Genomic DNA, 12,820 nt, shown 5'->3' with positions numbered 1-12,820 from the left:
ATGGTGTTCTATTTCATATACCTACCATAATGTTGTGCATGTTGTAGGTGCTCAATAAATATTTGTTGAATGAGTAGGATTGATTTTAAAGATGGTGGTGATAATGATGGTCATGTTTTTTTGCCCCAACTCAATGTTCAGAATGAAATTAGTCTTTTTGAGACTTAAGTCAACAACATTCTGGAGAAACCATAGACAGAATAAAGGAGAAGTTACTAGCCATGTTTGCTAAACAATATATGGGAGCATGATAAATTACATTATCTTTATTGCAAGGAAACAGAGGTTCCCAAATTTGTGGAGTTTTCTTATTGTTTTTGTGTTTTTTTTTTCTGTTGAACATTACACCTATAAAATATTCAAGCTAAATATAATAATATATCAGAATAACTAGAAAATATTAAATATTGTACTCCCCTCATTGGAGATTACATTGACATTTTCAAAATTCTGAGAATTTCTGCATAATCAATAAAATCAACATTAACAAAAAATGGAAAACAAATGATCCATTTGACTTTTTGTAACTTACCTTTTCCAAATGTACCTGTTTTTATCTGTTTAGAGTTTATAAACATCTCATAGGATATGTGTACAGCCGAATGTATTTTGGGAAATATAGCTATCCTTTAGATGCTTGAAATATGGCAAAATATTTTACTGATGAATTTCTAGTTCCACCTACCAATCTTGGTTCTAGAAATATGAACCTCCCATGAGCTCTCAAGCCACAAAATATTTTCACTGCACTCTTGGACTTTATTTTTTGCATCTAAGTAATGAAAAAAAAGGCAAAAAAGGGGATAAGACTGGCTTTCATCAAAACCGTGGCTGGTGACTTAGCCCAGTATATGGTCTTAGAAGAAATTGAGAGAGTTTTGTCATGTTTTCAGGGTCTCACATTTCAGGCCAGTAGTATCATTGTCTGGCGCCTCATTTCCATCCCCTTCTCCATGTTCCTAATGAATGCTTTTCTGAGATTTTGAACTTTGGTTATATCTTTTGGATGAGAGGTACAGGAGTAGAGGTGGGGTGGGGGGTTCATGGTTTCTTTAAATAGAAATCATATTTATAAATAGTCACCTGCATTTGCTCATGAAATTACCCAATGGTTTCAGCCAAAGAGCAGAAGTTTATGGCAGCCTGTGTTAGCAGGGTGAACACCTGGAACAGTGCCAACCCTTCCAGCTAGCAAGCCAGTGTGAAATGAAAGCAACTTTGTGTTGACAGCTTTGACAGAAGGTGCCACATACAAATTATAGTTAGTTCAAAAATTAGCTGCCAGATTATTAATTTGAAAGGAATGTGCACGGTGTAGTTTACCCCTTTTAGATCTCTGGCTGAGCTTTCTCATCTGTTGATGCTGATCTCCCTGCTTCCTTTAGGTCCTATCACAACACTGGAGACTCTGGAAGTCCTTGCCAGGAAAGAGTGAGAAGGCAGCAAACAGCTAGGCAGGCTTTTGCTCTTTTGAAGTTTCCAGTGGGTCTTGGCTATTTATGTGGCTTTCTGAAGAATTATCTCACTTGTAGCATTCAGGACAATTTCTAGACCCTGGATCGCTCATCTGTAAAAAGAGAACATGAAAGATTAGAATAAATAGGATGGGACTGGTAATCTGTCAGGACCTCTTACAAAATAATTTTTTCTGAGGTTAAAAATAATACATGATTATTAAATAAGTTAATATAAATCTATAAACTTGAATATAAAAATTACCTTACCCATAATTGTGCCTTACTCAAACCTAATTCTTACCAATATTTTATTGTATATTCTTTGGGATTTTATTTCCTGTTTACATATTGATGTTTTTACACATTAACAATTCATATATACTGTTCTGCAACTTTTTTTTTCTTTTGCTTAGTAATTGGGCATGCTTTCCTGTCAGTAAGCTAGATTTCTTTTTCTTTTTAATGGCTGTATAGTATTCCATTGTATGGCCATTTCATACCCTGTTTACCCAACCTTTTACCAATCTGTATTTGCATGGTTTCCAATTATTCACCAGTGCAAATAAAACTGTAGTAGACAGCCCTCTGGATACATTTTTGCACTCTTGTCTGTATAATTTTACAGGATAAATTCTTTGAAAAGGAATTGCTGAGCCAAGGGCCCAAGATCCTCTTCAACACTACTTAAGATGCAGGGTCACCTAGGCAACCACCTCATATCAGATCTTGTCTTCTAGTGAGAACTCCCTCTCTATGTAATGGCCCCCAAATTAGCAAATTTCTAGAACTGCACTTCTGTTGGGGCTTTTCACTTCTTATCCAGCATGCAAGCATAAAATAATTCCTTTCTTGCTCATTTTTATGGGTGATAATGTGTTCCTCCCACCCAGCACTTCTTTTTATTTCACTACAGCTGTAACAAGCGCTTATAAAAGCAGCAATCTAGGTTACCTGAAAACCTTTTCCTTGTTAACATGGCTCAAAAAACGAAGACTAGAGATAGAATTGGAAGGCAGTCACTCAGCCCTGGTTATATAAAGGTGCTTTTGGGTGTATCATTAACTTTTCCTCTTTGGTTTATCTGTTAAAAAAAAATAGGAGCACAATTCATTTGTTAACTTTTAGTGGATGGACTCATAGGCCTTGTTAGGGCAGACCCGCTCTATCACCTTCCCTTCACACAAGTGAATGTAGTATACTTTAGAAAAATGCTAAGTGAATGAGATGCTTAATAATAATAAACAAGTATCTTAATACTCTGTGATTAGCAGTCTGTAATGACTAATGTTTAGACCTCCCTGTTTCTGTCAAAAATCCATTTTATCAGACACAGAAATGGCCTAAATTATTTGAGATGCATTAGCTATGAAAAGGACCTCTTGCAGAACTAGATATTTAAGTCTGTGACCCTTCTGAGCTGGAGCAGCAATTACACGAGCTATCTGTTCCATTCAGACCCAAAAAAGAAAGTATTCAGTGCCAGCAACCCAAAGCACAGTAGTTGCAAACTCAAGATACTCTCGTTTCAGTATTGACTTATATATTCTGCCTCACCACCCCTTACCCCCAAATTGCTCTATTACCCTCCAACCATCTAGTGTTTCTCAAAGACTTCTCAGGACCACCTGCAGAACAATTGCGTACTTGTTAAATTGCAGACTCCTGGGCCCTATATCCTGCCCTAAAGAAAGGGTGCTTGAAATATGCAATTTAAAGGAGTACCCCCCCCCCTCCGGTAATTTAGATGCACTCTGATATTTGAGGAGCTGTGCTATACTAGACCATGCATCTGAAACATTCACATGCATAGGAGGCACCTGGCAACTAGTTAAGATGTAATTGATTGAGATCTGAGCTGGGCCCTGAGGTTCTGCATTTCAAGATCTCAGATCTGCTCATGTTGCTGGTCTACGGACCCCACTTTGAGTGGTGAATCCTGTGGGACACTTGAAGGACAAGATTCTGTCTTTTGTTTTTTAATACCAGTGTGGCATTAAGTGTAATGAATGTTTTTTTGAGTGAACAGATGAATGTATATCATATCAGTGGAGGTGAGAACACTGGAAATGTTATCTAGTCTTAACTAATATTGAAAAAATTTCAGCACAGTGTGATGTGTATGTTTATGTTCCTTTTAATATATAGGATGTAGGAGTGGTTAGCTGTCCTAATCGGGTGTACCTGTCCCACACAAAAGGCCTCCTTCCAGAGGCAGCTATCACAGGAACAGCTATCTTTATCTATGAACGACAGTGGGGTTTTGTTAACAAAAGAAATGTTAGTAGAAAGATGTCATTGGGAAGTCTATGATGTTCAAGACATGTGCAGTGATAAAATATTATAGAGGTGTTCTCTGCTTTTACAGGAAATCAAGAATTGAGAGAAAACAGTAGTAGACTATATTCCCAGATTAGTGGGCTGCTGATTAAACAGGTCTTCTGACTCCGTGGTTAGCCAGATCCTACAGAAAACACCTGCCTTAATGATACAGTTTTTGCAGTGTACTCTGGGAGCACATTAAAGGGTGGAGGCCTGGCATTCAGATATATGGTTGTTCTATGCCTGGATGCTAATAAATGTTTGTGTTTGGGGCTCAACTGCCCTGACACTTGTTTTCATTGTAACCTGTTTGAGTGTGTAAGAAGTAGGTCTATAGATCATATCTAACCACAGTGAATAACAAAACTGGCTCAGGTCTGCAGGCAACAGGAAATACCTGGGTTCAAGTTCATTGCCGTCTTTGTGTTTGATCTGTCCACAAACATTTAAAATAATTAAAGTGACTTGCAAAGAATCACATAACCAACACCGGCCATGTTAATTGGAATCTACATCCATGTGATGCTTGTCCTTTCTTTAGTAAATCCTTGACACAGAAAGGTAGATAATTTGTAACAGACTAAAAGTTTACATTGAGAATGTCTGTTCTCAGGACATTTCAAATATGGAGAGGGAGGAGCAGAAAGGGCCAAGAGCAGGCTCTGCTCCAATTATATTAGTTATGTGTCCTCTTAGGGAGATTTACTGTGGGACCAGCAGCCATGATCCTCATCCAGGCTCCTGGAGAAGAAAGGAATGAGCTTGTCCCATCTTGTCCTCCCACCCCCATTTAGTCGACAAATCGCAAATTTCTCCCTTAATGGAAACTTATATCTGGGGAAATGCGTATTGGGAATGCCTCAGGCTGTAATAGAAGTGTATTCTAAGCAAATCAATAATAGTTATGATGATGATGGTAACTTAAATACTAAAATATAAGCTGAGGTATTACTAACATTTTATTAAATATTATGTATTAGATATTCATTTTTCTGATCAAACCCTTAGTGATAAGTGGGGTGATATTTGTGATAATATATACAAAGGTAACAAAATGTGAAATAAATTTTAATTATGTTTTGGAGACAAAGTTCTCGTATGTCAGTAAAACATTAGGAGTTTTTGCCTTGTGAGATGGTACAAGGTATTTTGAATGACTGTTGAAATATGGAAGCCTGATTTAAGCAGAGCTTGAGAGATCCCACAGAGAATTTTTCCTTTCCTCTGGAGATTCAGAATATTTGTAGGCACACATGGGAAGGCAGGACAGTGAGGAGATCAGGGAATTTTAAGGTTCACAGAACAAATTGCATGAATGCTTTCTCAAAATTTACTCAGTTACACATAGTTTAAACGAGAAAGGGGAGGAGAATGTGTTTTGATCATCAAACTGTGAGTTAAACTTTGGTCCTAGTCAAAATTGTATTACATGTTCTATGAAAAGGAGAGTGGCTTGAAAGACCAGGAAGGAGACTCACTGCTGGTTATTTTTGCTTCTCCTGAAAGGCCTTTTCATTCCTCAAGTAAATCCTGGTCCTGTGCAATGTAGGCCATTCTTGCTGAGTTAACCAGACCAGGGAGGTCAGCAGTGATACCATAAAGAAATGAGTATAGAATGACTTTAAGGACCGAAAGCCCAAATTCTGTCATAAGGGTTGTCAAACTTTCTGTAAATGACCAGACAATACATATTTTATTCACTGGGCCATCTAGTCTCTGTCACAGTTACTCAGGTCTACCATGGTAGCACAAAAGCAACTATAGACAGTATGTCAACAAATGAGTATAACTGTGTGCCAATAAAACTTTATTTACAGAAGCAAGTGGAGGGCTTAGTTTTCTGCCTTCTGCTCTGCATCAGTGGAGTGTATGTCTTTGCCTTGCTGTTTCCTATGAGTTAATATAAACATCTTTTATAATAGACTTGTCTTTAATGATTCTTTATTAAAGGTTTAATGAACATTTCTTTAGCACCAAGTATGTGGACTACACTATATTAGTACTATGTATTGAGGGATCAGGGGGCAGAGGGAATGGGAAGAAGGGGAAATGCATAGCATCAAGTTTCTTCACCCCAAAGTGGCTTAAATATTTCTAGGGAACACAGGCATGAAAGTAAGTAGGACAAGTCAAGAAGTAGGTTTAGTGTATAAGCAGCTAGGTACAGGTATAAACTGTATTTATCTCTTGGCATATTCCATTGCCCCAGGGGTAAATGGATGGTAAAGAATTGCCCCAGAGCTCAGGAGATCTATAGTTGACTGGAGTGATTATGTATTCATCTATGAAATTCAACCCATTGTGATTAGACATTACCTGCCTCATCCTCTTTCTTGGAAAGGCAATGTTACTAATGCTTTCTCCTATCTGATATATCACCTTTTCTCAATTTTTTTCCCTATTCTCAAATTTTAATGTTCCTAAGAATCATCACCACACACTCTTGTTACAGGGCAGATTCTGGTTTAGTAGGAGTGGTGTATGGGGTGAGATTTTGCATTTCCATCACTGCCATTGGTGCCGGTTACCAGGACATATTTTTCAGTGGCAAGGTCTGAGGATATTTTAACAGGTCTACAGACAGCATCCACATTAGATGAGGAGCCCAGTGTTCCAGACTAAAAATAATTTCTACTAGAGGAATTTCAGAGTGTAAATGTTGAACAGATAAATGATCTTACTTCCTTAAAAAAATCTTGCCAGCTTTCTTCCCCAAGAGTAAGGTGTCTATAAATTCCCCATTTATTTATTATGCATTTTTATAATGTGACAGCTGCTGTGAAAATACAAATAGATTATATGAGTTGGTTAACACTTTATGTTAACCTTAATATTACACTCTATGTTGAAATGGCTTCTTAGATAAATGTGAGAGAATGGGGTAAAGGAGAGGGGAAGTTTGGTGAATAAAGGATCACAAATGTTTAGGTAGCTGTGGACACATAGGGGGATTCCAGACCCACGGCTGAAAGAGCAAGATGCAGAGAAAAAGGTCCAGTGGAAATGGGCAGGGAAAGACACTGGAATTTCAACCACTTCACACTGAAAGGGATATGAGGGATGATCTCGTTTTTTGTTTCTCACTTTTCTGGTGCCATGTTCCTAAGGCATACTTATTAGAGCTACTCTGAACCTGTGGACACCACATTATACCTTCTGTCTCCTCCCTATACCCAGCCCCCAGGCTGGTATATCAGACTCTCAGGGAGGAAGTTGGGGATTCTGATGTCTGATAGATCCTACTGTTTTGAGGATTCCTAAAGCTTACTTATTTTATAGATGGGAAACCCAAGGTGTAGGGACAATTGACTTGCCAAAGCTTAGCTAAATCATTTTCCCATAGTTGATCTTCAAAATCAGATCTCCTGGCACTCAAGCTCCTGTCACTCTGCTATAGTCTTTACTCTTCAGTTCATGGAACTTTTTTTTTTTTTTAGAAACCCAATGACATGTGTAGGCCATTTATCAATTATTTATAAGCTCATTTTTTTCAATATTATGTAGTTAGTTATCACAACGTTTTGGAAAAGTGGTTCACTGATCCTCATAACAATGCCTGAACTGTTGATTATATGATCTCAAGTAAAGCTTGATGAATTGTTACTACCTTACCACCTTAATAGCAAGATCAATTTATTCAAAATGTTTATTTGACAAATAAAGTATGCATAATAACACAAGAAGCATCCTAGGAAATACAGTATATCTTAACACAGACCCTGTCGGCTTGTATTTTTAGTGATGAGACATAGTCATGAAAATCTTAAGAAATGCTCAGTGAGGGGTGCCTGGGTGGCTCAGTCAGTTAAGCGTCTGACTTCTGCTTAGGTCATGATCTCAGGATCCTGGGATTAAGCCCATGTCAGGTGCCTCACTCAGCAGGGAGTCTGCTATTCCCTCTCTCTCTCTCTCTCTCTCTGCTCCCCCCCCCCCCCCCCCCCCCCACGCAGGCTTGCTCTCAAAGAAGTAAAATCTTTAAAGGAAAAAAAAAAAAAGAAAAGAAAGAAATGCTCAGTGATTTGCCCAGAAGAATTGTATTGGATTTCCAATAAAATGTTATGGAAAAAAATATTAAACGGGTACCTTATTAGAACAGTTTATCACACTGAGTTTTAATTGTCTGCTATTTGTATGTCTCACCACATTTAAAACAAAACAAGAAAGCAAAGGTTACTCATCACCTAGGATGATGACTATGCATGTTAGTCACTGAACAATATTGTTTATATATGGTATATATTTGTTATATATATAAAATATATTATCTAAGTGTACTTAATTTATTCAGTTTATTTATATCATGTATGCTTTATATATAAGATCAGACTCACTAGGACATTGTGTTCTTTTATATTTTGATAAAAATAATTTATCAGTATAGATATTTTTGCTTTAGCACCTTAACCAATGCTTCTCAGACTTCAGTGTGCAAAATTATGCTATCAAAATTTGAAAACTAATGTTGAATACCAAATATTTTGCATATATACACTATATATCTATAAACACCAATTTATTCCTCCTACAAAGAAGACATACCCTATTATAGCAAGTGATTTACATAAATTACTTCATTTTTATCCTCACAACAACCTTATGAGATAGGAAGGGATTGTTACTGCCATTTTTCATAGGAGAAAACTAAAGTAAGTTAGCTGAGGTCACAGAGTTATTGAGTGGTAAAAAGAGGCTATAAGGGACTAAGTCCAGAATCTATTCTTTGAACCCTGAGGGTATAACCCCGGGGTGAGTAAACTGTGTGCCCCTCCTAGGCCAAATCCAGCAACTGCCTGTTCTGTAAATGAAGGTCTGTTGAAACAGAACCACATCAGTTCCTTGAAGTATTGTCTATGGCTGCTCGAGAGCTAGAACAGCGAAGTTGAATACTTGTGGTAGAAACCCTATGTCCGTCTTAACTTAAAATATCTACTGTCTGATCCTTCACAGAAAAAATTTGCCAGTCCTCGTATATTGTATCAAATACACCATTCAACTTTGTGAATTAAATGAACAGCTGTGTCCTATAATTTTGAAATATGTGTTAATATGGTGTATAAAATGCATAGGTGCACCCCCAACTTTTCTTATTTCCAGTATATAAGTAAAATTCATCATACTTTTTTATATTTTCTGTCATAAGCTGAAGTTAGAACTATCTTGCATTCACTCTTGGCTAAACATTCTAAACATTTAGAATTTCGTTCAGGGTGCATTGGAAACGTATGCCTATTAGGATTAACATTTTAACATGTACTTTTCTTAAACAGGTAACAACATAGTTATAGTTTAGAAGTCTAATGAAGGTTTGGTGGTATTTTGGAATAATAACTTCAAAATATACTTATTTTTAATTATATTTTCTTACCAGGCTCCATTTTAGAAGCTAGAGAAAAACATACATTGTAAAATTGCTAATAAATTGTAGAAGGGTTGTGCAGCATATTTTTCTTACTAATTTTAAGGAGGAGTTTTTCAGCATTATTGTGAATCATAATTATGTCATTATATGTTATAAATATATTACATGTATTTACACTACATAATTAGACCTAATTCTAATTATGTAGATTCATGGTAATCAGCTAAAATTTGCTTTAAAAAACCAAGATAATTCCTCTAACAGATGCTACCTTAATAGAATATTAATTTTGAGAAAATCTCATGAAAATAGGAAAATTAATAAGTAATGATTAAACTTCTAACATGCAAGCAGAATAAGATGTCATGTCACCACTCTCCTAAAGCTGTATTATAAGAAAAAGTGTTCTGAAATAGCCTTAAAAATTTTGTAAATAATGTTTTAGAGAAATCATTTCTTAACTTGAAAGAGAAAGCAATCCAATAATAAAACCTCAAAGTTTAAAGATTTGTTTTGGTTATAACATAAATACTTGCTTTTCAAAGCACCTTATATAAAAACCTTTTTAAAGTAACAAAGAGGTAAATAAAAACACTATTTCCCCCTGGAATCTTGCTCTGTAGATGTTAAATCTACATCATTGCTGTAAATTGCTAGTTGTAGTCTTTGATTGACATGTTTACCCAGATAATGTAACAGTTTTTGTGAAAGAAATCTACTTAGTGTCTGGATGACATGAAACATGTTTCTCGTGGAAGGAAAAGCCCCAAAGTGTTCTTTCAAATGGGAGCCTTTTCTCTCCAAATCTTCCGAGCTGATAACGAATCATGTAATTTGTTTTACTCCCTCATTTACCCAACTAGTAGTTCAGTTGCAGAGTGCATCTAAATATACTTTTAAAATTCCCTCAGTGGCTCTGACCTTGATTTTATTTCAGATTAATTTTCAACAGTGAGTTTCAGAGGACTCCATTCTGGACCACAAGATGTTTGACCAGGGAACCCATGTGGTTGTCTTGAATGAGTTCTGTCTTTTCTATTGCGTTTTAACCCTGGCTCTATTTTCTGGATACTTAAGCAACTTGTCAGTATGCTTCAAATGAAGGAAATTACTCATTATTTTTAACATTTTTTCCACTTAGTGTAAGGTACATTTTTTTTTTCTTTTTCTGTAAAGTATATTCTTTCTTTTGAAGCTACTACAGATGTCAAATTTACATGAGGATGATAAAGGATATTTCCAAAGCTTCTTGAACTTGTGCAGGAGAATTTGATCTTTACATGGCCTTAAGCCTCGAGGGTATAAAATAGCAAGTGGTCAGGACAGGACAAAGAGGAAGCAAAACAACCACTTCTCAGAAAACTGGTCAAAGCGGGCAGGAAACAGTTTGATTGTAAATGGTGGCCTACTCAGCCAACAGGGCTGAGGCTCAGTAATTGGTCTGTGCTGAGCTCCTCTATAGCCAGTGAACTCTGTAGGCAAATCATTTGTCTATGAGCCAATGACTTGTTTAAATGGACCGGTCACATTTCCTACTGAACTTTTGTGGCCATTGTTTTAGAAGCCCTATCTTACCTCTGAGTTGGGAGGCTCCCAGCACAAGGGGCTATTCCTGCCCTTTTATATCCATATGCAAGTCAATTCCCAAGGCTTTCCTCTTTCCTGAGTTACCATCCCTTTAACAGTCTGAAATCCCCAACCCGTTAAACCAAATCTCTGTCTTGGGATAGGTTTTCCTGGTCTTGGGCACAGTACACTCAGGTTCGCACTCACTATGCCTCAGTCATTGTTTTACTTGTACCAGGGAAATTAAATTAATGCTGAACAAAAAATGAAGTCCACAGAATCTTATACCAGCCTTATCTACAGCAGGCTCTCAGTAGTTGAGGATTTAATATGTACAGTTTCAATTATTCACATGTCATTTGCAATTTTTTATGCCAAGATACAAATTTGATCATGCCCTTCAAAGCTTGGTTACCTTAGAGTCATTCCATTCAGCAGGGAGCCTGGAACCATCATTTGAGAAGAGCTCATTAATTTGATTCTCATTATTTGTACAGCAACTAAGGAAAAGTGAGCAGAACTTTTGTTATTTTTTTGAATTTTATTTTATTTTTTATGAACACTGGCTACTAGCCTAACAACTACTAGTCCTAACCATGGAAATGGGAAGGTTTAAGGGAAGGGATGGTTCACAACTACAAAATTATGTTGTAAATCAGTGTTACTTATTATGTATTCAGCATTGATCTAAAGGAGTTATTTACAGCTGTTTGGCTATAACTTGTTTTTGTGAGGGGAGCTTTCCAAAGGATCATTGACATATCCTGTATATAACTGGCTATTCTTGTTTACATTCTGTAAGTATTAGCATCTGTATAGCCATTCTTGGCCCTAAAGAAACACACAAGTTGCCTTGTCCTCAATCTCTTTTCAAAATATTTGTATAGACTAAATCCATACTACCTTCTAAATGCAAAAGAAAGTGGCCTAATCTTTGTTCTTGGTAATTCAGAAAGTAAGAAAAATACTAGAAAAACACTAGAAAAGAATTATACAGATTTTAGAAGAAACTACATATTCTAAGGAAATCAATACTTTGTGACTGGCTTTTTTTATTTAAAATAGAATGGCTTGTTTTGTTTTCACTGGAGACCAGACCACTAGGCCATTTATTTTGATGTAAAAGAGTATGTGTTTTGGTTTTTGTTTTAATCCCGTAGAATGTCTATAAGAGCCTAAAATAGTGCCTTGGGATGAGGCAATGCTTCAACAATACTAAGAAATGACCATTATTTCATGCATTTTTTTTTCTTTTATGTATTTATTTATGCAAAACAGAAAGCAGCATAGCATAGTCTTATCAGGTGCTTAAAATAATCTGGAGATCTAATCAGTTAAAATGACTTGGAAGGAATGGGCCAATGTGTGAAATACTTCCTCTTACTCCCCTTGCCCTGTCCAAGGCAGACATCACTAATCCATCACAACTCTCTTTTCTGCTGAGCCTGAATGCAGAATCCTTCTTGATACATGGCTCCCATCAGTCACTGCCAGTCTGTTGGTAACTATTTCCAAACTATTGTCGTTGTTAAACCAGCCTGTATTTTCCTAAAACCTTAAACAGAAGGTAGCATCTTATAATCATAATGCTTTCTGCCTTTCAGACTACCACTGTGATTAATTCCTATACCTGTTTCATACAGTTGATGATCTCATGCATTTAAAATGCTGACCTAGATGCAGGTGTTTTGTGGATACAGTACATCTGCATTTTTACAGTGAAATGGAAATTTTCTAGAAAATGATTTGAAATGCATCATTATCAAAAAAAAACTAAAGTATCCCCTTCTTTTAATCTACTGGTTCTCAATCAGGAGCAGTTTTATCTACCAGGGGACATTTGACAATGTCTACAGACACTTTTGGTTGTTCCAAGTGGGAAAATAGTACTACTGGATCTGGTTGGTGGGGGCCAGGACTGCTGCCAGACCTCCTGCAATATACAAGACAGCCTCCTACAACAAACAGTTGGGTCTAGACCCAAATGCCAATACTGCTGAAGTTGACAAATCCTTCACTGAGCTGTTAAAACACTTAGTTCTAGCATAGATATGGAAGGAGATAATTTTATAACTGAAATCTTTAAGCTATTAATTTGATTTATAAGAAAAACTACTTT

This window comes from Ursus maritimus, unplaced genomic scaffold, assembly GCF_017311325.1.
Source record: "Ursus maritimus isolate PB19 unplaced genomic scaffold, ASM1731132v1 scaffold_15, whole genome shotgun sequence".
In the NCBI taxonomy this organism is placed as follows: Eukaryota; Metazoa; Chordata; class Mammalia; order Carnivora; family Ursidae; genus Ursus; species Ursus maritimus.
Note: the sequence above shows the minus strand (reverse complement) of the source record.